We start from the raw sequence: 24665 nt of genomic DNA, 5'->3' as shown, positions 1-24665 counted from the left end.
CCCTTGTTATCAACAGCAGCCTTTTAAACTCACCTGAGCTAACAGGTATGTGCGCTGGTTACTCTGCTGCGCTTAAAATTTCTTTTTTGGTTTGCTACAATGCCTTTTCTGAAACGTTGTCTCCCTCTGCTGGAACACTGACTTCTTTCATTTAATGCCTGCAGACTATAAAAGAGAACCCAACCCAAAAAGTTTGGTTGATTAGTCTGTGGCATTCTGTTAAACTGTTGCTTATGGCGGTCTCTGTGAGCTTCTCAGCGACATTCAGCCAGCCAGGTATCCTGCCTGCAGTAGATGGAATGTGGCAATGGAACGCTGGCTGCGCGTGTCATAATAGGCTCTGAGCCTTTATATACCTGTGCACAGCAGCAGCCACCTTCAGTCTGCTGCTGGACAGCCAGCAGCAGCAGCAGCAGGAGAGGTATGTAATCAGGAGCCCTCCTGCTAAGGGTAGACAGCTGCTCGTTCCACCCCACCCCCCGCCTTAATTGGTTCTCCTCCCTTCCAACGGTGTTGAGGCGGGTGGGAACAGCAGGGGGTGAAGGTGCTGTGTTTAAAGAGGTGGAGTTATGCAGATCTAAAACGCGTGGATTGCAGCAGCAGCAAGCCGACAAGTGCAGGCATGTAAGGGATCTAGAGGTTGACAACATGTCTTCTTAACGGGAGTCCAGGAGCTCATCTCCACAAATGGACTTTTCAGGATCCTTGGGTGGCTCCGTAGTTTGAAACCAATTCTGGTTATCGCTTCTCGGCCTTTTGGCTAAGATCAAGTGTAGTATCTGTTCTTATCAGTTTAATATCTGATACGTCCCCTATCTGGGGACCATATATTAAATGGATTTTTAGAACAGGGAGATGGAAAAAGAGCTTGCTCTGTCCACTCCACGCATTGACCTGGTATTGCAGTATCTCCAGGACCGGTGCACCCCTTCTTTAATGCAGTTTCTAAAATCAGAAAGAATTGAATTCAATGTTTTTTGTTCATTTTGCTTGTTTGTCGGATTTTGGGATGGACTCTTTGGCTTTGCTTTTCTTCTCCTCATTGGATTTTTCATGTTCAAAGTTGCAGAAGCCAGATTACAAGCTCATTTTGGTTCAACTTCAGCAACTGTGCATTGCATTGCCATGTAATGTGATGCAATGCTATCTTTCTAGCTCTCCCTTTTTACTTCCTTTTGGATAAACAGACATATTAGGCAAGCATTTTGGAGCTTTCACCTAAATAACTACAGGTGGTGAGATAAGCTGCACAATATAATTGACCTTTCAGTATATTGTTGCACACACACCATCTATTTAGCAAATGCCCTTGTTATCAACAGCAGCCTTTTAAACTCACCTGAGCTAACAGGTATGTGCGCTGGTTACTCTGCTGCGCTTAAAATTTCTTTTTTGGTTTGCTACAATGCCTTTTCTGAAACGTTGTCTCCCTCTGCTGGAACACTGACTTCTTTCATTTAATGCCTGCAGACTATAAAAGAGAACCCAACCCAAAAAGTTTGGTTGATTAGTCTGTGGCATTCTGTTAAACTGTTGCTTATGGCGGTCTCTGTGAGCTTCTCAGCGACATTCAGCCAGCCAGGTATCCTGCCTGCAGTAGATGGAATGTGGCAATGGAACGCTGGCTGCGCGTGTCATAATATTCTCTGAGCCTTTATATACCTGTGCACAGCAGCAGCCACCTTCAGTCTGCTGCTGGACAGCCAGCAGCAGCAGCAGCAGGAGAGGTATGTAATCAGGAGCCCTCCTGCTAAGGGTAGACAGCTGCTCGTTCCACCCCACCCCCCGCCTTAATTGGTTCTCCTCCCTTCCAACGGTGTTGAGGCGGGTGGGAACAGCAGGGGGTGAAGGTGCTGTGTTTAAAGAGGTGGAGTTATGCAGATCTAAAACGCGTGGATTGCAGCAGCAGCAAGCCGAAAAGTGCAGGCATGTAAGGGATCTAGAGGTTGACAACATGTCTTCTTAACGGGAGTCCAGGAGCTCATCTCCACAAATGGACTTTTCAGGATCCTTGGGTGGCTCCGTAGTTTGAAACCAATTCTGGTTATCGCTTCTCGGCCTTTTGGCTAAGATCAAGTGTAGTATCTGTTCTTATCAGTTTAATATCTGATACGTCCCCTATCTGGGGACCATATATTAAATGGATTTTTAGAACAGGGAGATGGAAAAAGAGCTTGCTCTGTCCAATCCACGCATTGACCTGGTATTGCAGTATCTCCAGGACCGGTGCACCCCTTCTTTAATGCAGTTTCTAAAATCAGAAAGAATTGAATTCAATGTTTTTTGTTCATTTTGCTTGTTTGTCGGATTTTGGGATGGACTCTTTGGCTTTGCTTTTCTTCTCCTCATTGGATTTTTCATGTTCAAAGTTGCAGAAGCCAGATTACAAGCTCATTTTGGTTCAACTTCAGCAACTGTGCATTGCATTGCCATGTAATGTGATGCAATGCTATCTTTCTAGCTCTCCCTTTTTACTTCCTTTTGGATAAACAGACATATTAGGCAAGCATTTTGGAGCTTTCACCTAAATAACTACAGGTGGTGAGATAAGCTGCACAATATAATTGACCTTTCAGTATATTGTTGCACACACACCATCTATTTAGCAAATGCCCTTGTTATCAACAGCAGCCTTTTAAACTCACCTGAGCTAACAGGTATGTGCGCTGGTTACTCTGCTGCGCTTAAAATTTCTTTTTTGGTTTGCTACAATGCCTTTTCTGAAACGTTGTCTCCCTCTGCTGGAACACTGACTTCTTTCATTTAATGCCTGCAGACTATAAAAGAGAACCCAACCCAAAAAGTTTGGTTGATTAGTCTGTGGCATTCTGTTAAACTGTTGCTTATGGCGGTCTCTGTGAGCTTCTCAGCGACATTCAGCCAGCCAGGTATCCTGCCTGCAGTAGATGGAATGTGGCAATGGAACGCTGGCTGCGCGTGTCATAATAGGCTCTGAGCCTTTATATACCTGTGCACAGCAGCAGCCACCTTCAGTCTGCTGCTGGACAGCCAGCAGCAGCAGCAGGAGAGGTATGTAATCAGGAGCCCTCCTGCTAAGGGTAGACAGCTGCTCGTTCCACCCCACCCCCCGCCTTAATTGGTTCTCCTCCCTTCCAATGGTGTTGAGGCGGGTGGGAACAGCAGGGGGTGAAGGTGCTGTGTTTAAAGAGGTGGAGTTATGCAGATCTAAAACGCGTGGATTGCAGCAGCAGCAAGCCGAAAAGTGGAGGCATGTAAGGGATCTAGAGGTTGACAACATGTCTTCTTAACGGGAGTCCAGGAGCTCATCTCCACAAATGGACTTTTCAGGATCCTTGGGTGGCTCCGTAGTTTGAAACAAATTCTGGTTATCGCTTCTCGGCCTTTTGGCTAAGATCAAGTGTAGTATCTGTTCTTATCAGTTTAATATCTGATACGTCCCCTATCTGGGGACCATATATTAAATGGATTTTTAGACCAGGGAGATGGAAAAAGAGCTTGCTCTGTCCACTCCACGCATTGACCTGGTATTGCAGTATCTCCAGGACCGGTGCACCCCTTCTTTAATGCAGTTTCTAAAATCAGAAAGAATTGAATTCAATGTTTTTTGTTCATTTTGCTTGTTTGTCGGATTTTGGGATGGACTCTTTGGCTTTGCTTTTCTTCTCCTCATTGGATTTTTCATGTTCAAAGTTGCAGAAGCCAGATTACAAGCTCATTTTGGTTCAACTTCAGCAACTGTGCATTGCATTGCCATGTAATGTGATGCAATGCTATCTTTCTAGCTCTCCCTTTTTACTTCCTTTTGGATAAACAGACATATTAGGCAAGCATTTTGGAGCTTTCACCTAAATAACTACAGGTGGTGAGATAAGCTGCACAATATAATTGACCTTTCAGTATATTGTTGCACACACACCATCTATTTAGCAAATGCCCTTGTTATCAACAGCAGCCTTTTAAACTCACCTGAGCTAACAGGTATGTGCGCTGGTTACTCTGCTGCGCTTAAAATTTCTTTTTTGGTTTGCTACAATGCCTTTTCTGAAACGTTGTCTCCCTCTGCTGGAACACTGACTTCTTTCATTTAATGCCTGCAGACTATAAAAGAGAACCCAACCCAAAAAGTTTGGTTGATTAGTCTGTGGCATTCTGTTAAACTGTTGCTTATGGCGGTCTCTGTGAGCTTCTCAGCGACATTCAGCCAGCCAGGTATCCTGCCTGCAGTAGATGGAATGTGGCAATGGAACGCTGGCTGCGCATGTCATAATAGGCTCTGAGCCTTTATATACCTGTGCACAGCAGCAGCCACCTTCAGACTGCTGCTGGACAGCCAGCAGCAGCAGCAGCAGGAGAGGTATGTAATCAGGAGCCCTCCTGCTAAGGGTAGACAGCTGCTCGTTCCACCCCACCCCCCGCCTTAATTGGTTCTCCTCCCTTCCAACGGTGTTGAGGCGGGTGGGAACAGCAGGGGGTGAAGGTGCTGTGTTTAAAGAGGTGGAGTTATGCAGATCTAAAACGCGTGGATTGCAGCAGCAGCAAGCCGACAAGTGCAGGCATGTAAGGGATCTAGAGGTTGACAACATGTCTTCTTAACGGGAGTCCAGGAGCTCATCTCCACAAATGGACTTTTCAGGATCCTTGGGTGGCTCCGTAGTTTGAAACCAATTCTGGTTATCGCTTCTCGGCCTTTTGGCTAAGATCAAGTGTAGTATCTGTTCTTATCAGTTTAATATCTGATACGTCCCCTATCTGGGGACCATATATTAAATGGATTTTTAGAACAGGGAGATGGAAAAAGAGCTTGCTCTGTCCACTCCACGCATTGACCTGGTATTGCAGTATCTCCAGGACCGGTGCACCCCTTCTTTAATGCAGTTTCTAAAATCAGAAAGAATTGAATTCAATGTTTTTTGTTCATTTTGCTTGTTTGTCGGATTTTGGGATGGACTCTTTGGCTTTGCTTTTCTTCTCCTCATTGGATTTTTCATGTTCAAAGTTGCAGAAGCCAGATTACAAGCTCATTTTGGTTCAACTTCAGCAACTGTGCATTGCATTGCCATGTAATGTGATGCAATGCTATCTTTCTAGCTCTCCCTTTTTACTTCCTTTTGGATAAACAGACATATTAGGCAAGCATTTTGGAGCTTTCACCTAAATAACTACAGGTGGTGAGATAAGCTGCACAATATAATTGACCTTTCAGTATATTGTTGCACACACACCATCTATTTAGCAAATGCCCTTGTTATCAACAGCAGCCTTTTAAACTCACCTGAGCTAACAGGTATGTGCGCTGGTTACTCTGCTGCGCTTAAAATTTCTTTTTTGGTTTGCTACAATGCCTTTTCTGAAACGTTGTCTCCCTCTGCTGGAACACTGACTTCTTTCATTTAATGCCTGCAGACTATAAAAGAGAACCCAACCCAAAAAGTTTGGTTGATTAGTCTGTGGCATTCTGTTAAACTGTTGCTTATGGCGGTCTCTGTGAGCTTCTCAGCGACATTCAGCCAGCCAGGTATCCTGCCTGCAGTAGATGGAATGTGGCAATGGAACGCTGGCTGCGCATGTCATAATAGGCTCTGAGCCTTTATATACCTGTGCACAGCAGCAGCCACCTTCAGACTGCTGCTGGACAGCCAGCAGCAGCAGCAGCAGGAGAGGTATGTAATCAGGAGCCCTCCTGCTAAGGGTAGACAGCTGCTCGTTCCACCCCACCCCCCGCCTTAATTGGTTCTCCTCCCTTCCAACGGTGTTGAGGCGGGTGGGAACAGCAGGGGGTGAAGGTGCTGTGTTTAAAGAGGTGGAGTTATGCAGATCTAAAACGCGTGGATTGCAGCAGCAGCAAGCCGAAAAGTGCAGGCATGTAAGGGATCTAGAGGTTGACAACATGTCTTCTTAACGGGAGTCCAGGAGCTCATCTCCACAAATGGACTTTTCAGGATCCTTGGGTGGCTCCGTAGTTTGAAACCAATTCTGGTTATCGCTTCTCGGCCTTTTGGCTAAGATCAAGTGTAGTATCTGTTCTTATCAGTTTAATATCTGATACGTCCCCTATCTGGGGACCATATATTAAATGGATTTTTAGAACAGGGAGATGGAAGAAGAGCTTGCTCTGTCCACTCCACGCATTGACCTGGTATTGCAGTATCTCCAGGACCGGTGCACCCCTTCTTTAATGCAGTTTCTAAAATCAGAAAGAATTGAATTCAATGTTTTTTGTTCATTTTGCTTGTTTGTCGGATTTTGGGATGGACTCTTTGGCTTTGCTTTTCTTCTCCTCATTGGATTTTTCATGTTCAAAGTTGCAGAAGCCAGATTACAAGCTCATTTTGGTTCAACTTCAGCAACTGAGCATTGCATTGCCATGTAATGTGATGCAATGCTATCTTTCTAGCTCTCCCTTTTTACTTCCTTTTGGATAAACAGACATATTAGGCAAGCATTTTGGAGCTTTCACCTAAATAACTACAGGTGGTGAGATAAGCTGCACAATATAATTGACCTTTCAGTATATTGTTGCACACACACCATCTATTTAGCAAATGCCCTTGTTATCAACAGCAGCCTTTTAAACTCACCTGAGCTAACAGGTATGTGCGCTGGTTACTCTGCTGCGCTTAAAATTTCTTTTTTGGTTTGCTACAATGCCTTTTCTGAAACGTTGTCTCCCTCTGCTGGAACACTGACTTCTTTCATTTAATGCCTGCAGACTATAAAAGAGAACCCAACCCAAAAAGTTTGGTTGATTAGTCTGTGGCATTCTGTTAAACTGTTGCTTATGGCGGTCTCTGTGAGCTTCTCAGCGACATTCAGCCAGCCAGGTATCCTGCCTGCAGTAGATGGAATGTGGCAATGGAACGCTGGCTGCGCGTGTCATAATAGGCTCTGAGCCTTTATATACCTGTGCACAGCAGCAGCCACCTTCAGTCTGCTGCTGGACAGCCAGCAGCAGCAGCAGCAGGAGAGGTATGTAATCAGGAGCCCTCCTGCTAAGGGTAGACAGCTGCTCGTTCCACCCCACCCCCCGCCTTAATTGGTTCTCCTCCCTTCCAACGGTGTTGAGGCGGGTGGGAACAGCAGGGGGTGAAGGTGCTGTGTTTAAAGAGGTGGAGTTATGCAGATCTAAAACGCGTGGATTGCAGCAGCAGCAAGCCGACAAGTGCAGGCATGTAAGGGATCTAGAGGTTGACAACATGTCTTCTTAACGGGAGTCCAGGAGCTCATCTCCACAAATGGACTTTTCAGGATCCTTGGGTGGCTCCGTAGTTTGAAACTAATTCTGGTTATCGCTTCTCGGCCTTTTGGCTAAGATCAAGTGTAGTATCTGTTCTTATCAGTTTAATATCTGATACGTCCCCTATCTGGGGACCATATATTAAATGGATTTTTAGAACAGGGAGATGGAAAAAGAGCTTGCTCTGTCCACTCCACGCATTGACCTGGTATTGCAGTATCTCCAGGACCGGTGCACCCCTTCTTTAATGCAGTTTCTAAAATCAGAAAGAATTGAATTCAATGTTTTTTGTTCATTTTGCTTGTTTGTCGGATTTTGGGATGGACTCTTTGGCTTTGCTTTTCTTCTCCTCATTGGATTTTTCATGTTCAAAGTTGCAGAAGCCAGATTACAAGCTCATTTTGGTTCAACTTCAGCAACTGTGCATTGCATTGCCATGTAATGTGATGCAATGCTATCTTTCTAGCTCTCCCTTTTTACTTCCTTTTGGATAAACAGACATATTAGGCAAGCATTTTGGAGCTTTCACCTAAATAACTACAGGTGGTGAGATAAGCTGCACAATATAATTGACCTTTCAGTATATTGTTGCACACACACCATCTATTTAGCAAATGCCCTTGTTATCAACAGCAGCCTTTTAAACTCACCTGAGCTAACAGGTATGTGCGCTGGTTACTCTGCTGCGCTGAAAATTTCTTTTTTGGTTTGCTACAATGCCTTTTCTGAAACGTTGTCTCCCTCTGCTGGAACACTGACTTCTTTCATTTAATGCCTGCAGACTTTAAAAGAGAACCCAACCCAAAAAGTTTGGTTGATTAGTCTGTGGCATTCTGTTAAACTGTTGCTTATGGCGGTCTCTGTGAGCTTCTCAGCGACATTCAGCCAGCCAGGTATCCTGCCTGCAGTAGATGGAATGTGGCAATGGAACGCTGGCTGCGCGTGTCATAATAGGCTCTGAGCCTTTATATACCTGTGCACAGCAGCAGCCACCTTCAGTCTGCTGCTGGACAGCCAGCAGCAGCAGCAGCAGGAGAGGTATGTAATCAGGAGCCCTCCTGCTAAGGGTAGACAGCTGCTCGTTCCACCCCACCCCCCGCCTTAATTGGTTCTCCTCCCTTCCAACGGTGTTGAGGCGGGTGGGAACAGCAGGGGGTGAAGGTGCTGTGTTTAAAGAGGTGGAGTTATGCAGATCTAAAACGCGTGGATTGCAGCAGCAGCAAGCCGAAAAGTGCAGGCATGTAAGGGATCTAGAGGTTGACAACATGTCTTCTTAACGGGAGTCCAGGAGCTCATCTCCACAAATGGACTTTTCAGGATCCTTGGGTGGCTCCGTAGTTTGAAACCAATTCTGGTTATCGCTTCTCGGCCTTTTGGCTAAGATCAAGTGTAGTATCTGTTCTTATCAGTTTAATATCTGATACGTCCCCTATCTGGGGACCATATATTAAATGGATTTTTAGAACAGGGAGATGGAAAAAGAGCTTGCTCTGTCCACTCCACGCATTGACCTGGTATTGCAGTATCTCCAGGACCGGTGCACCCCTTCTTTAATGCAGTTTCTAAAATCAGAAAGAATTGAATTCAATGTTTTTTGTTCATTTTGCTTGTTTGTCGGATTTTGGGATGGACTCTTTGGCTTTGCTTTTCTTCTCCTCATTGGATTTTTCATGTTCAAAGTTGCAGAAGCCAGATTACAAGCTCATTTTGGTTCAACTTCAGCAACTGTGCATTGCATTGCCATGTAATGTGATGCAATGCTATCTTTCTAGCTCTCCCTTTTTACTTCCTTTTGGATAAACAGACATATTAGGCAAGCATTTTGGAGCTTTCACCTAAATAACTACAGGTGGTGAGATAAGCTGCACAATATAATTGACCTTTCAGTATATTGTTGCACACACACCATCTATTTAGCAAATGCCCTTGTTATCAACAGCAGCCTTTTAAACTCACCTGAGCTAACAGGTATGTGCGCTGGTTACTCTGCTGCGCTTAAAATTTCTTTTTTGGTTTGCTACAATGCCTTTTCTGAAACGTTGTCTCCCTCTGCTGGAACACTGACTTCTTTCATTTAATGCCTGCAGACTATAAAAGAGAACCCAACCCAAAAAGTTTGGTTGATTAGTCTGTGGCATTCTGTTAAACTGTTGCTTATGGCGGTCTCTGTGAGCTTCTCAGCGACATTCAGCCAGCCAGGTATCCTGCCTGCAGTAGATGGAATGTGGCAATGGAACGCTGGCTGCGCGTGTCATAATAGGCTCTGAGCCTTTATATACCTGTGCACAGCAGCAGCCACCTTCAGTCTGCTGCTGGACAGCCAGCAGCAGCAGCAGCAGGAGAGGTATGTAATCAGGAGCCCTCCTGCTAAGGGTAGACAGCTGCTCGTTCCACCCCACCCCCCGCCTTAATTGGTTCTCCTCCCTTCCAACGGTGTTGAGGCGGGTGGGAACAGCAGGGGGTGAAGGTGCTGTGTTTAAAGAGGTGGAGTTATGCAGATCTAAAACGCGTGGATTGCAGCAGCAGCAAGCCGAAAAGTGCAGGCATGTAAGGGATCTAGAGGTTGACAACATGTCTTCTTAACGGGAGTCCAGGAGCTCATCTCCACAAATGGACTTTTCAGGATCCTTGGGTGGCTCCGTAGTTTGAAACCAATTCTGGTTATCGCTTCTCGGCCTTTTGGCTAAGATCAAGTGTAGTATCTGTTCTTATCAGTTTAATATCTGATACGTCCCCTATCTGGGGACCATATATTAAATGGATTTTTAGAACAGGGAGATGGAAAAAGAGCTTGCTCTGTCCACTCCACGCATTGACCTGGTATTGCAGTATCTCCAGGACTGGTGCACCCCTTCTTTAATGCAGTTTCTAAAATCAGAAAGAATTGAATTCAATGTTTTTTGTTCATTTTGCTTGTTTGTCGGATTTTGGGATGGACTCTTTGGCTTTGCTTTTCTTCTCCTCATTGGATTTTTCATGTTCAAAGTTGCAGAAGCCAGATTACAAGCTCATTTTGGTTCAACTTCAGCAACTGTGCATTGCATTGCCATGTAATGTGATGCAATGCTATCTTTCTAGCTCTCCCTTTTTACTTCCTTTTGGATAAACAGACATATTAGGCAAGCATTTTGGAGCTTTCACCTAAATAACTACAGGTGGTGAGATAAGCTGCACAATATAATTGACCTTTCAGTATATTGTTGCACACACACCATCTATTTAGCAAATGCCCTTGTTATCAACAGCAGCCTTTTAAACTCACCTGAGCTAACAGGTATGTGCGCTGGTTACTCTGCTGCGCTTAAAATTTCTTTTTTGGTTTGCTACAATGCCTTTTCTGAAACGTTGTCTCCTTCTGCTGGAACACTGACTTCTTTCATTTAATGCCTGCAGACTATAAAAGAGAACCCAACCCAAAAAGTTTGGTTGATTAGTCTGTGGCATTCTGTTAAACTGTTGCTTATGGCGGTCTCTGTGAGCTTCTCAGCGACATTCAGCCAGCCAGGTATCCTGCCTGCAGTAGATGGAATGTGGCAATGGAACGCTGGCTGCGCGTGTCATAATAGGCTCTGAGCCTTTATATACCTGTGCACAGCAGCAGCCACCTTCAGTCTGCTGCTGGACAGCCAGCAGCAGCAGCAGCAGGAGAGGTATGTAATCAGGAGCCCTCCTGCTAAGGGTAGACAGCTGCTCGTTCCACCCCACCCCCCGCCTTAATTGGTTCTCCTCCCTTCCAACGGTGTTGAGGCGGGTGGGAACAGCAGGGGGTGAAGGTGCTGTGTTTAAAGAGGTGGAGTTATGCAGATCTAAAACGCGTGGATTGCAGCAGCAGCAAGCCGAAAAGTGCAGGCATGTAAGGGATCTAGAGGTTGACAACATGTCTTCTTAACGGGAGTCCAGGAGCTCATCTCCACAAATGGACTTTTCAGGATCCTTGGGTGGCTCCGTAGTTTGAAACCAATTCTGGTTATCGCTTCTCGGCCTTTTGGCTAAGATCAAGTGTAGTATCTGTTCTTATCAGTTTAATATCTGATACGTCCCCTATCTGGGGACCATATATTAAATGGATTTTTAGAACAGGGAGATGGAAAAAGAGCTTGCTCTGTCCACTCCACGCATTGACCTGGTATTGCAGTATCTCCAGGACCGGTGCACCCCTTCTTTAATGCAGTTTCTAAAATCAGAAAGAATTGAATTCAATGTTTTTTGTTCATTTTGCTTGTTTGTCGGATTTTGGGATGGACTCTTTGGCTTTGCTTTTCTTCTCCTCATTGGATTTTTCATGTTCAAAGTTGCAGAAGCCAGATTACAAGCTCATTTTGGTTCAACTTCAGCAACTGTGCATTGCATTGCCATGTAATGTGATGCAATGCTATCTTTCTAGCTCTCCCTTTTTACTTCCTTTTGGATAAACAGACATATTAGGCAAGCATTTTGGAGCTTTCACCTAAATAACTACAGGTGGTGAGATAAGCTGCACAATATAATTGACCTTTCAGTATATTGTTGCACACACACCATCTATTTAGCAAATGCCCTTGTTATCAACAGCAGCCTTTTAAACTCACCTGAGCTAACAGGTATGTGCGCTGGTTACTCTGCTGCGCTTAAAATTTCTTTTTTGGTTTGCTACAATGCCTTTTCTGAAACGTTGTCTCCTTCTGCTGGAACACTGACTTCTTTCATTTAATGCCTGCAGACTATAAAAGAGAACCCAACCCAAAAAGTTTGGTTGATTAGTCTGTGGCATTCTGTTAAACTGTTGCTTATGGCGGTCTCTGTGAGCTTCTCAGCGACATTCAGCCAGCCAGGTATCCTGCCTGCAGTAGATGGAATGTGGCAATGGAACGCTGGCTGCGCGTGTCATAATAGGCTCTGAGCCTTTATATACCTGTGCACAGCAGCAGCCACCTTCAGTCTGCTGCTGGACAGCCAGCAGCAGCAGCAGCAGGAGAGGTGTGTAATCAGGAGCCCTCCTGCTAAGGGTAGACAGCTGCTCGTTCCACCCCACCCCCCGCCTTAATTGGTTCTCCTCCCTTCCAACGGTGTTGAGGCGGGTGGGAACAGCAGGGGGTGAAGGTGCTGTGTTTAAAGAGGTGGAGTTATGCAGATCTAAAACGCGTGGATTGCAGCAGCAGCAAGCCGAAAAGTGCAGGCATGTAAGGGATCTAGAGGTTGACAACATGTCTTCTTAACGGGAGTCCAGGAGCTCATCTCCACAAATGGACTTTTCAGGATCCTTGGGTGGCTCCGTAGTTTGAAACCAATTCTGGTTATCGCTTCTCGGCCTTTTGGCTAAGATCAAGTGTAGTATCTGTTCTTATCAGTTTAATATCTGATACGTCCCCTATCTGGGGACCATATATTAAATGGATTTTTAGAACAGGGAGATGGAAAAAGAGCTTGCTCTGTCCACTCCACGCATTGACCTGGTATTGCAGTATCTCCAGGACCGGTGCACCCCTTCTTTAATGCAGTTTCTAAAATCAGAAAGAATTGAATTCAATGTTTTTTGTTCATTTTGCTTGTTTGTCGGATTTTGGGATGGACTCTTTGGCTTTGCTTTTCTTCTCCTCATTGGATTTTTCATGTTCAAAGTTGCAGAAGCCAGATTACAAGCTCATTTTGGTTCAACTTCAGCAACTGTGCATTGCATTGCCATGTAATGTGATGCAATGCTATCTTTCTAGCTCTCCCTTTTTACTTCCTTTTGGATAAACAGACATATTAGGCAAGCATTTTGGAGCTTTCACCTAAATAACTACAGGTGGTGAGATAAGCTGCACAATATAATTGACCTTTCAGTATATTGTTGCACACACACCATCTATTTAGCAAATGCCCTTGTTATCAACAGCAGCCTTTTAAACTCACCTGAGCTAACAGGTATGTGCGCTGGTTACTCTGCTGCGCTTAAAATTTCTTTTTTGGTTTGCTACAATGCCTTTTCTGAAACGTTGTCTCCTTCTGCTGGAACACTGACTTCTTTCATTTAATGCCTGCAGACTATAAAAGAGAACCCAACCCAAAAAGTTTGGTTGATTAGTCTGTGGCATTCTGTTAAACTGTTGCTTATGGCGGTCTCTGTGAGCTTCTCAGCGACATTCAGCCAGCCAGGTATCCTGCCTGCAGTAGATGGAATGTGGCAATGGAACGCTGGCTGCGCGTGTCATAATAGGCTCTGAGCCTTTATATACCTGTGCACAGCAGCAGCCACCTTCAGTCTGCTGCTGGACAGCCAGCAGCAGCAGCAGCAGGAGAGGTATGTAATCAGGAGCCCTCCTGCTAAGGGTAGACAGCTGCTCGTTCCACCCCACCCCCCGCCTTAATTGGTTCTCCTCCCTTCCAACGGTGTTGAGGCGGGTGGGAACAGCAGGGGGTGAAGGTGCTGTGTTTAAAGAGGTGGAGTTATGCAGATCTAAAACTCGTGGATTGCAGCAGCAGCAAGCCGAAAAGTGCAGGCATGAAAGGGATCTAGAGGTTGACAACATGTCTTCTTAACGGGAGTCCAGGAGCTCATCTCCACAAATGGACTTTTCAGGATCCTTGGGTGGCTCCGTAGTTTGAAACCAATTCTGGTTATCGCTTCTCGGCCTTTTGGCTCAGACCTAGTGTTTGGACAAGAGGTTCCTTGTGTACTAGCCCTCGGCCTTCCAGCATCGCCACTTCGGTGGCTTAAGCTGGATGCTGCTATAGGGGGAGAGTGAGGAGGAAACGAGAAGGCGATTCCTGAAGCGACCATGGGTGTCAAGCTTCGTTTTGCTGGGACCGGGGATCCCCGGGTCAAGAATGCTTTCCGTATCGACGTCTCTGAGGAGAAGAAGGACCATTTCTCGTTGTCATACCTGGTCAACGCCATTTTCTATGAAATCCTGAAGATCCAGAAGTCGGAGATCATCTGTTTGCAGGAGTTCAGAAGGGAGCATAGGTACGTCTTGGTGCTTTCTTCTATGGCGGCTTGCCAAAACCTTTTCAAAACTCTTCAAGTCCTTTCAGAGCACCCTTAGCTGGATGGACTTATCTTCACTGTACTCTACTCTAAGGGGGATATCCCGGTGGTAATATTCATGCACAACCCCTTTATCTCCCGGGATGATATCACTGCATTCCTGAGAAGACACTGCATTTTTGTGCAATTCTCCCATAAAATCTTAAATGGAGAAGGGCTGTGGACTGGGAAGTATAAATACTTTGTGAGGTTTGGGATAGACCCTCATGGTCCTGGAGGTATTCACTATCCTCCCCTGAACTTTACAATTGGAAGAGACTCTGGATATCTGTTTTTTCCCGAGGCGCCATTGTTCTGCAGGAGATGCAACATGTTCGGGCATATCCAGGATTTCTGCAAGCAATTGCCAAACTGTAGAAAGTGCAACAAGTACGGTCATCTGGCGAAGGATTGTTCCAACCCGGTGGTATGTGATGCCTGCGGGGAGGAAGGACATGTGATTCGGGATTGTAAGGCTAAAGTCAAGTCTAGGTCCTTCTCCGAAGTGACCAAAGGTAAGCCTACTGTCCCTGCTGTTACCCCACAGGTGACTACTGCAGAGATCAATGCTGAGACGGAGCCCCCTGAGGTTGAAGATCTGGTGGGTGAGGCCCAGAACCTGTTGGACCCTCCGGCCCCTGCTGGGCCAGGTATGGAGATCTCCGAGTTGGATGTGGACCTCCCTCATCAGTCCGAAATATGTGGTGAGGGTGACATGGATGTGTCTCTAGCTCGAACCCCTGCATTGTCCTGGGGTGCTACAGACGAAGAGGTGGCCAGGGATGGTGGCCAAGGAGACTTTACTTCTGGGAGGTCTTTTGATGATGATGATACTCCTGAACTGGCCAATAAAAAACCCAGACGAGAGTACTCACCTGCCAGCGGAGGGTGCGACAGTCCTGCAAGTGACCGCATTTACCCGCAGGATGTCTTCTCCCCTGATGCTCCTTACCTTGGCATCCCTGAGAGCATCAACACCTTTGGGGTGCTTTCCCAGTCTGAAGATAATGGATGAGTATGGTGTGATCAACATTGAGTCATGTATTTCTTTTCATTAATTAATGTCTTGCCAATCTGGTTGGGATGTAGTGTCCCTAAATGTAAGGCAGATCAGATCTAAAATCAGAAGAACAACTGTTCTGGACTACCTGAAACATTTAGGTGCTGATGTTTTTTGCCTTCAGGAGTGTGGGATTCAGGATGCTCCTTGTGACAAAGACTGGCCTTACGGACAGCATATCTGGTCAGGGTCTAATCATAATAAAAATGATGGGGTGGGGATATTAGTTGGGAATAAAGAAATCTCTATTGATAGTTATATTGTGGTGGAGGTGGGCCGATGTTTAATTGCATTTTTGAGTTATAGAGGGTGGCGGGTCAGAATTATTAATTTATATTGCCCTACAGGGAAGGAAGAGCGGCTTGCTCTTCTTGAAAAATTAAGTTTTTTTCTTCCAGGGAAATCTCCCACTATTTTTGTTGGGGACGTTAATTGTGTCACAGAAGGAAAGTGTGACATAACAGGAAAGAAATTGTCCCATTTAATTTGTGATTTTTCCTTTTTAGATGCAGCAGTTGTTGTTCTTGGCATGCCACCACCGCCGACATACCATGCTGACCGTGGTGAGATTCATTCCAGAATTGATTTAATGTTATTTTCTAAAAATATGGTATGTTTGGATTTTTCTCAACAAAAGGTACCTTTTTCGGACCATGAATGTTTGAGAGGCGTGTTTTGTGCGAATGGTGACCAAGTGTATGGCGGTGGGGTATGGAAGTTGAATGCAAGGCTGTTAGAGGATGATGAGGTGATGAATGAGTTTAATGTAAAGTATGAAAGATGGAGAATGCGTAAGAAGGATTTTGTGTGTGTTCTTGACTGGTGGGACTGGGTGAAAGTGCAATTTAAAACTTTCTTCAAAAAGTGGGGCTATAGAAAAGCTGCCAGATATAGGAATAGGTTTAATGACCTTAATAGACGGATTGACTGGTTGAGAAAGTGTGTTGCAAGTGGTTTGGAGATGTCTGATCAACTTACTGAGGCTAAGAATGAATTGAAGCGTGTGTTGGATGAGAAAGGAAAGGAAATTATATATCGTACTAAAATTGAGCACCTGGAGAAAAATGAGAAGTGTACGAGGTTCTTTTTTAAAAAAATGAATGGTAGGAAGACTGATATGAATGAAGTTGTGAATGAAAGTGGAACCAACTGTATGGGTGAGGATGTGCTGAAAGAAGTGAATAGGTTTTATAGCAAGTTGTATGATGAGAAATGGATTGACTCTGGGCTTGTGTCATATGTTCTGAATGGTGTGGAGAAAAAACTTGATTCTGAGGAGCGTGATCTATTGTGTGAGGATGTAGTTCTGGATGAAGTGAAGAATGTGGTGTGGAGTGCTAATAAGAGTAAGACTCCTGGGAAAGATGGTATACCTGTAGAGTTGTATGTGAAAGCATGGGAAGTTTTGGGAACAGATTTGACTGAGGTATGTAAGTATATGTGGGTGAATGGTAGGTTGTGTGAATCAATGAAAGAAGGAGTGGTTGTGCTTGTGTATAAAAAGGGTGAGAGGAAACGTTTGGAAAACTGGAGACCAATAACACTGCTGAATTCGGATTATAAGGTCTACAGTAAGTTACTGGCAAATCGTATGCGTGAAGTGATTGGTAGTGTTGTGGAGGAGGACCAAGTATGTGCAGTGCCTGGAAGAAGTATGAGTGATAACTTGTTATTGTTGAGAGATATGATTGGGGATTGCAAGGATAGAAGGCAGAAATGTATGACTTTAGCTATTGATTTTGAGAAGGCGTTTGACAGGGTTTCGCATGTGTTTTTGTTTAAAGTACTGGAAAGAATGGGGTTTCCTAGAGAATTTGTCAATTGTGTAAAATCATTGTATGATTGTGTGTCAAGTGAGTTCTTGGTTAATGGGTGGCTGTGTGACAAAGTGAAGATTAGGTCAGGAGTAAGGCAGGGGTGTCCTATGTCCCCCGTCTTATTTGTATGTGTAATAGAACCATTGTTATGTTTGATTAGACGGGATAAAATGATGAGAGGTTTGTTGGTGCCTGGTAGTGGTGGTAAGCATGTGAAAGTGTTAGGTTATATGGATGATGTTGTGGTTGTGAGTGAAAGTATGGCTTCTTTGAGTAGAATTAAATTGCTTTTGGATTTTTTTGTTGGTGCGTCTGGTTTTAGGGTAAATTGGAATAAATGTAGTTTTAAATGTTTTGGAGATAGTAGTATTCGTATGGATGGTGTAAAGTGTGAAGAGGGTGCAATCAAGATTTTGGGCGTATTATTTAATGATGACTTAAAAGGGAATGAAAGTTGGGAAGAGTGTGGTATGCGGGTTGAACGTAAATTGAATTTTTGGCGAATGAGAGAATTGACTCTGCGTGGTAAGGTGTTAATTATCAAAGCAGTGATTCTCCCTATCCTGCTTTATGTGGCGACTGTTTTTCCTTCTCCTTACAGGAAAATTAAGAGAATAGAGAAGTTGGTATTCACATTCCTGTGGTGTAGTAAGATGGAGAAGTTGAAGCGGGAGAGCCTTTTTAAGGCTTGTCAGCATGGTGGGCTGGCCTTTCCCAATATTGAAGTTTTTTTAGGCCTTAATTATATTAAGACTGTGGTTATTTTGCTGGGTAAAGGCAATAAAGGTGCTTTTATGGCTAATTATTCTGCTGGATGGATGTTGTATGGGTTATGCTGGAGGAAGAGAGATGCGAGTGTGCCTGTGGCCTTTAAGTGTCCTGTTTGGTATGAGGTGATTGAGAAATTTGTGAGAAAGCATGATTTGTTGAGTGTGGGAATGAATGATTTTAGAATGACCAAGAATGTGGTGAAAAGAATGAGTGCAAATGAGGTAGAGTGTAATATTGTTGGGCTGAGAGGGAATGAGGTTTCAGATGCATGGAAGAAGTTAGATACGTTTGGGATGTCAAACAAACAGAAGGATGTTGTGTGGATGACTTTACATAATATTTTACCTGTGAGAGAAGTGCAGAAGAAAAGAGAGTTGATAAGAACAGATGTGTGTCCGAGAGTGGGATGTGGTGGTTGTGAGACTGTCAGGCATGTTATGTGGGATTGTGAGTACGCGTACAGTGTGTGGAAGTGTGTAGGTGGATTGTGTAAGGGTTTAGCAGGCGTGAATTTTGTGGATTGGCGTGTGGCGATGTTTGGAATTGGTGCGTGTAGTCGGTCTAAAGATAGAATTTTATGGTTGATAATGGCTTGTGTGATGGAGAGTTTGTGGGATGCAAGGAACCTTGGACTTTTCAAAAGGAAATCTTTATCAGTGAATGAATGTGTTAGACTTATTCTTTCAAGACTATACCTGATATATAAGTTGGACAGCAGAGGCGGTGGTGGCACAGATGCCGAAGGGATTTGGAAATTTAAAAAGTGGCATTACCTTATCAAATACCAGTGATTTTTTTCTTTGTGATTCCTTGAAGTTTCTGCATTTGTGTTACGTAAAGGATGTTCCCTTGTGATTATATTTCGTCTTATACTACTGCTAAATAAATAGAACCATGATGATGAGAAGTTTTAAGTAGCAAATTTTGGAGAAATTCATACTGTTTGCTAAAAAACTAAACTGAATGGTTTAAAAAAAAAAAAAAAAAAAAAAAAAAAAAAAAATCTGTTCTTATCAGTTTAATATCTGATACGTCCCCTATCTGGGGACCATATATTAAATGGATTTTTAGAACAGGGAGATGGAAAAAGAGCTTGCTCTGTCCACTCCACGCATTGACCTGGTATTGCAGTATCTCCAGGACTGGTGCACCCCTTCTTTAATGCAGTTTCTAAAATCAGAAAGAATTGAATTCAATGTTTTTTGTTCATTTTGCTTGTTTGTCGGATTTTGGGATGGACTCTTTGGCTTTGCTTTTCTTCTCCTCATTGGATTTTTCATGTTCAAAGTTGCAGAAGCCAGATTACAAGCTCATTTTGGTTCAACTTCAGCAACTGTGCATTGCATTGCCATGTAATGTGATGCAATGCTATCTTTCTAGCTCTCCCTTTTTACTTCCTTTTGGATAAACAGACATATTAGGCAATCATTTTGGAGCTTTCACCTAAATAACTACAGGTGGTGAGATAAGCTGCACAATATAATTGACCTTTCAGTATATTGTTGCACACACACCATCTATTTAGCAAATGCCCTTGTTATCAACAGCAGCCTTTTAAACTCACCTGAGCTAACAGGTATGTGCGCTGGTTACTCTGCTGCGCTTAAAATTTCTTTTTTGGTTTGCTACAATGCCTTTTCTGAAACGTTGTCTCCTTCTGCTGGAACACTGACTTCTTTCATTTAATGCCTGCAGACTATAAAAGAGAACCCAACCCAAAAAGTTTGGTTGATTAGTCTGTGGCATTCTGTTAAACTGTTGCTTATGGCGGTCTCTGTGAGCTTCTCAGCGACATTCAGCCAGCCAGGTATCCTGCCTGCAGTAGATGGAATGTGGCAATGGAACGCAGGCTGCGCATGTCATAATAGGCTCTGAGCCTTTATATACCTGTGCACAGCAGCAGCCACCTTCAGTCTGCTGCTGGACAGCCAGCAGCAGCAGCAGCAGGAGAGGTATGTAATCAGGAGCCCTCCTGCTAAGGGTAGACAGCTGCTCGTTCCACCCCACCCCCCGCCTTAATTGGTTCTCCTCCCTTCCAACGGTGTTGAGGCGGGTGGGAACAGCAGGGGGTGAAGGTGCTGTGTTTAAAGAGGTGGAGTTATGCAGATCTAAAACGCGTGGATTGCAGCAGCAGCAAGCCGAAAAGTGCAGGCATGTAAGGGATCTAGAGGTTGACAACATGTCTTCTTAACGGGAGTCCAGGAGCTCATCTCCACAAATGGACTTTTCAGGATCCTTGGGTGGCTCCGTAGTTTGAAACCAATTCTGGTTATCGCTTCTCGGCCTTTTGGCTAAGATCAAGTGTAGTATCTGTTCTTATCTGTTTAATATCTGATACGTCCCCTATCTGGGGACCATATATTAAATGGATTTTTAGAACAGGGAGATGGAAAAAGAGCTTGCTCTGTCCACTCCACCCATTGACCTGGTATTGCAGTATCTCCAGGACCGGTGCACCCCTTCTTTAATGCAGTTTCTAAAATCAGAAAGAATTGAATTCAATGTTTTTTGTTCATTTTGCTTGTTTGTCGGATTTTGGGATGGACTCTTTGGCTTTGCTTTTCTTCTCCTCATTGGATTTTTCATGTTCAAAGTTGCAGAAGCCAGATTACAAGCTCATTTTGGTTCAACTTCAGCAACTGTGCATTGCATTGCCATGTAATGTGATGCAATGCTATCTTTCTAGCTCTCCCTTTTTACTTCCTTTTGGATAAACAGACATATTAGGCAAGCATTTTGGAGCTTTCACCTAAATAACTACAGGTGGTGAGATAAGCTGCACAATATAATTGACCTTTCAGTATATTGTTGCACACACACCATCTATTTAGCAAATGCCCTTGTTATCAACAGCAGCCTTTTAAACTCACCTGAGCTAACAGGTATGTGCGCTGGTTACTCTGCTGCGCTTAAAATTTCTTTTTTGGTTTGCTACAATGCCTTTTCTGAAACGTTGTCTCCTTCTGCTGGAACACTGACTTCTTTCATTTAATGCCTGCAGACTATAAAAGAGAACCCAACCCAAAAAGTTTGGTTGATTAGTCTGTGGCATTCTGTTAAACTGTTGCTTATGGCGGTCTCTGTGAGCTTCTCAGCGACATTCAGCCAGCCAGGTATCCTGCCTGCAGTAGATGGAATGTGGCAATGGAACGCAGGCTGCGCATGTCATAATAGGCTCTGAGCCTTTATATACCTGTGCACAGCAGCAGCCACCTTCAGTCTGCTGCTGGACAGCCAGCAGCAGCAGCAGCAGGAGAGGTATGTAATCAGGAGCCCTCCTGCTAAGGGTAGACAGCTGCTCGTTCCACCCCACCCCCCGCCTTAATTGGTTCTCCTCCCTTCCAACGGTGTTGAGGCGGGTGGGAACAGCAGGGGGTGAAGGTGCTGTGTTTAAAGAGGTGGAGTTATGCAGATCTAAAACGCGTGGATTGCAGCAGCAGCAAGCCGAAAAGTGCAGGCATGTAAGGGATCTAGAGGTTGACAACATGTCTTCTTAACGGGAGTCCAGGAGCTCATCTCCACAAATGGACTTTTCAGGATCCTTGGGTGGCTCCGTAGTTTGAAACCAATTCTGGTTATCGCTTCTCGGCCTTTTGGCTAAGATCAAGTGTAGTATCTGTTCTTATCTGTTTAATATCTGATACGTCCCCTATCTGGGGACCATATATTAAATGGATTTTTAGAACAGGGAGATGGAAAAAGAGCTTGCTCTGTCCACTCCACCCATTGACCTGGTATTGCAGTATCTCCAGGACCGGTGCACCCCTTCTTTAATGCAGTTTCTAAAATCAGAAAGAATTGAATTCAATGTTTTTTGTTCATTTTGCTTGTTTGTCGGATTTTGGGATGGACTCTTTGGCTTTGCTTTTCTTCTCCTCATTGGATTTTTCATGTTCAAAGTTGCAGAAGCCAGATTACAAGCTCATTTTGGTTCAACTTCAGCAACTGTGCATTGCATTGCCATGTAATGTGATGCAATGCTATCTTTCTAGCTCTCCCTTTTTACTTCCTTTTGGATAAACAGACATATTAGGCAAGCATTTTGGAGCTTTCACCTAAATAACTACAGGTGGTGAGATAAGCTGCACAATATAATTGACCTTTCAGTATATTGTTGCACACACACCATCTATTTAGCAAATGCCCTTGTTATCAACAGCAGCCTTTTAAACTCACCTGAGCTAACAGGTATGTGCGCTGGTTACTCTGCTGCGCTTAAAATTTCTTTTTTGGTTTGCTACAATGCCTTTTCTGAAACGTTGTCTCCTTCTGCTGGAACACTGACTTCTTTCATTTAATGCCTGCAGACTATAAAAGAGAACCCAACCCAAAAAGTTTGGTTGATTAGTCTGTGGCATTCTGTTAAACTGTTGCTTATGGCGGTCTCTGTGAGCTTCTCAGCGACATTCAGCCAGCCAGGTATCCTGCCTGCAGTAGATGGAATGTGGCAATGGAACGCTGGCTGCGCGTGTCATAATAGGCTCTGAGCCTTTATATACCTGTGCACAGCAGCAGCCACCTTCAGTCTGCTGCTGGACAGCCAGCAGCAGCAGCAGCAGGAGAGGTATGTAATCAGGAGCCCTCCTGCTAAGGGTAGACAGCTGCTCGTTCCACCCCACCCCCCGCCTTAATTGGTTCTCCTCCCTTCCAACGGTGTTGAGGCGGGTGGGAACAGCAGGGGGTGAAGGTGCTGTGTTTAAAGAGGTGGAGTTATGCAGATCTAAAACGCGTGGATTGCAGCAGCAGCAAGCCGAAAAGTGCAGGCATGTAAGGGATCTAGAGGTTGACAACATGTCTTCTTAACGGGAGTCCAGGAGCTCATCTCCACAAATGGACTTTTCAGGATCCTTGGGTGGCTCCGTAGTTTGAAACCAATTCTGGTTATCGCTTCTCGGCCTTTTGGCTAAGATCAAGTGTAGTATCTGTTCTTATCAGTTTAATATCTGATACGTCCCCTATCTGGGGACCATATATTAAATGGATTTTTAGAACAGGGAGATGGAAAAAGAGCTTGCTCTGTCCACTCCACGCATTGACCTGGTATTGCAGTATCTCCAGGACCGGTGCACCCCTTCTTTAATGCAGTTTCTAAAATCAGAAAGAATTGAATTCAATGTTTTTTGTTCATTTTGCTTGTTTGTCGGATTTTGGGATGGACTCTTTGGCTTTGCTTTTCTTCTCCTAATTGGATTTTTCATGTTCAAAGTTGCAGAAGCCAGATTACAAGCTCATTTTGGTTCAACTTCAGCAACTGTGCATTGCATTGCCATGTAATGTGATGCAATGCTATCTTTCTAGCTCTCCCTTTTTACTTCCTTTTGGATAAACAGACATATTAGGAAAGCATTTTGGAGCTTTCACCTAAATAACTACAGGTGGTGAGATAAGCTGCACAATATAATTGACCTTTCAGTATATTGTTGCACACACACCATCTATTTAGCAAATGCCCTTGTTATCAACAGCAGCCTTTTAAACTCACCTGAGCTAACAGGTATGTGCGCTGGTTACTCTGCTGCGCTTAAAATTTCTTTTTTGGTTTGCTACAATGCCTTTTCTGAAACGTTGTCTCCTTCTGCTGGAACACTGACTTCTTTCATTTAATGCCTGCAGACTATAAAAGAGAACCCAACCCAAAAAGTTTGGTTGATTAGTCTGTGGCATTCTGTTAAACTGTTGCTTATGGCGGTCTCTGTGAGCTTCTCAGCGACATTCAGCCAGCCAGGTATCCTGCCTGCAGTAGATGGAATGTGGCAATGGAACGCTGGCTGCGCGTGTCATAATAAGCTCTGAGCCTTTATATACCTGTGCACAGCAGCAGCCACCTTCAGTCTGCTGCTGGACAGCCAGCAGCAGCAGCAGCAGGAGAGGTATGTAATCAGGAGCCCTCCTGCTAAGGGTAGACAGCTGCTCGTTCCACCCCACCCCCCGCCTTAATTGGTTCTCCTCCCTTCCAACGGTGTTGAGGCGGGTGGGAACAGCAGGGGGTGAAGGTGCTGTGTTTAAAGAGGTGGAGTTATGCAGATCTAAAACGAGTGGATTGCAGCAGCAGCAAGCCGAAAAGTGCAGGCATGTAAGGGATCTAGAGGTTGACAACATGTCTTCTTAACGGGAGTCCAGGAGCTCATCTTCACAAATGGACTTTTCAGGATCCTTGGGTGGCTCCGTAGTTTGAAACCAATTCTGGTTATCGCTTCTCGGCCTTTTGGCTAAGATCAAGTGTAGTATCTGTTCTTATCAGTTTAATATCTGATACGTCCCCTATCTGGGGACCATATATTAAATGGATTTTTAGAACAGGGAGATGGAAAAAGAGCTTGCTCTGTCCACTCCACGCATTGACCTGGTATTGCAGTATCTCCAGGACTGGTGCACCCCTTCTTTAATGCAGTTTCTAAAATCAGAAAGAATTGAATTCAATGTTTTTTGTTCATTTTGCTTGTTTGTCGGATTTTGGGATGGACTCTTTGGCTTTGCTTTTCTTCTCCTCATTGGATTTTTCATGTTCAAAGTTGCAGAAGCCAGATTACAAGCTCATTTTGGTTCAACTTCAGCAACTGTGCATTGCATTGCCATGTAATGTGATGCAATGCTATCTTTCTAGCTCTCCCTTTTTACTTCCTTTTGGATAAACAGACATATTAGGCAATCATTTTGGAGCTTTCACCTAAATAACTACAGGTGGTGAGATAAGCTGCACAATATAATTGACCTTTCAGTATATTGTTGCACACACACCATCTATTTAGCAAATGCCCTTGTTATCAACAGCAGCCTTTTAAACTCACCTGAGCTAACAGGTATGTGCGCTGG

At 44.4% G+C, this 24665-nt stretch overlaps 15 non-coding genes across 15 annotated transcripts; all 15 read left to right on the top strand.

The window, feature by feature from the left end:
• Positions 1 to 740: 740 nt before the first annotated feature.
• On the top strand, positions 741 to 931 carry LOC141275241 (U2 spliceosomal RNA). The gene has a single exon (XR_012323489.1). It is a non-coding gene; the product is annotated as a U2 spliceosomal RNA (small nuclear RNA).
• Positions 932 to 2046: 1115 nt separating this feature from the next.
• LOC141149846 (U2 spliceosomal RNA) lies at positions 2047 to 2237 on the top strand. Its single transcript, XR_012246129.1, has one exon. It is a non-coding gene; the product is annotated as a U2 spliceosomal RNA (small nuclear RNA).
• Positions 2238 to 3349: 1112 nt separating this feature from the next.
• Positions 3350 to 3540, top strand: LOC141149488 (U2 spliceosomal RNA). The gene has a single exon (XR_012245782.1). It is a non-coding gene; the product is annotated as a U2 spliceosomal RNA (small nuclear RNA).
• A 1115-nt stretch (positions 3541 to 4655) lies between these two features.
• LOC141275239 (U2 spliceosomal RNA) lies at positions 4656 to 4846 on the top strand. Its single transcript, XR_012323487.1, has one exon. It is a non-coding gene; the product is annotated as a U2 spliceosomal RNA (small nuclear RNA).
• Positions 4847 to 5961: 1115 nt separating this feature from the next.
• On the top strand, positions 5962 to 6152 carry LOC141149453 (U2 spliceosomal RNA). The gene has a single exon (XR_012245749.1). It is a non-coding gene; the product is annotated as a U2 spliceosomal RNA (small nuclear RNA).
• A 1115-nt stretch (positions 6153 to 7267) lies between these two features.
• Positions 7268 to 7458, top strand: LOC141275238 (U2 spliceosomal RNA). The gene has a single exon (XR_012323486.1). It is a non-coding gene; the product is annotated as a U2 spliceosomal RNA (small nuclear RNA).
• Positions 7459 to 8573: 1115 nt separating this feature from the next.
• On the top strand, positions 8574 to 8764 carry LOC141275237 (U2 spliceosomal RNA). The gene has a single exon (XR_012323485.1). It is a non-coding gene; the product is annotated as a U2 spliceosomal RNA (small nuclear RNA).
• Positions 8765 to 9879: 1115 nt separating this feature from the next.
• Positions 9880 to 10070, top strand: LOC141149558 (U2 spliceosomal RNA). Its single transcript, XR_012245850.1, has one exon. It is a non-coding gene; the product is annotated as a U2 spliceosomal RNA (small nuclear RNA).
• A 1115-nt stretch (positions 10071 to 11185) lies between these two features.
• On the top strand, positions 11186 to 11376 carry LOC141275236 (U2 spliceosomal RNA). The gene has a single exon (XR_012323484.1). It is a non-coding gene; the product is annotated as a U2 spliceosomal RNA (small nuclear RNA).
• Positions 11377 to 12491: 1115 nt separating this feature from the next.
• LOC141275235 (U2 spliceosomal RNA) lies at positions 12492 to 12682 on the top strand. The gene has a single exon (XR_012323483.1). It is a non-coding gene; the product is annotated as a U2 spliceosomal RNA (small nuclear RNA).
• Positions 12683 to 18815: 6133 nt separating this feature from the next.
• LOC141150744 (U2 spliceosomal RNA) lies at positions 18816 to 19008 on the top strand. Its single transcript, XR_012246867.1, has one exon. It is a non-coding gene; the product is annotated as a U2 spliceosomal RNA (small nuclear RNA).
• A 1115-nt stretch (positions 19009 to 20123) lies between these two features.
• Positions 20124 to 20314, top strand: LOC141150135 (U2 spliceosomal RNA). Its single transcript, XR_012246404.1, has one exon. It is a non-coding gene; the product is annotated as a U2 spliceosomal RNA (small nuclear RNA).
• A 1115-nt stretch (positions 20315 to 21429) lies between these two features.
• LOC141150134 (U2 spliceosomal RNA) lies at positions 21430 to 21620 on the top strand. Its single transcript, XR_012246403.1, has one exon. It is a non-coding gene; the product is annotated as a U2 spliceosomal RNA (small nuclear RNA).
• Positions 21621 to 22735: 1115 nt separating this feature from the next.
• Positions 22736 to 22926, top strand: LOC141275234 (U2 spliceosomal RNA). The gene has a single exon (XR_012323482.1). It is a non-coding gene; the product is annotated as a U2 spliceosomal RNA (small nuclear RNA).
• A 1115-nt stretch (positions 22927 to 24041) lies between these two features.
• On the top strand, positions 24042 to 24232 carry LOC141149557 (U2 spliceosomal RNA). The gene has a single exon (XR_012245849.1). It is a non-coding gene; the product is annotated as a U2 spliceosomal RNA (small nuclear RNA).
• Positions 24233 to 24665: the final 433 nt, after the last annotated feature.

Source organism: Phyllobates terribilis, unplaced genomic scaffold (assembly GCF_046119375.1).
Source record: "Phyllobates terribilis strain yellow unplaced genomic scaffold, ASM4611937v1 Scaffold_5__5_contigs__length_657084704, whole genome shotgun sequence".
In the NCBI taxonomy this organism is placed as follows: domain Eukaryota; kingdom Metazoa; phylum Chordata; class Amphibia; order Anura; family Dendrobatidae; genus Phyllobates; species Phyllobates terribilis.
The sequence above is the reverse complement of the archived record's forward strand: the minus strand, read 5'-3'. Positions and strand labels throughout refer to the sequence as shown.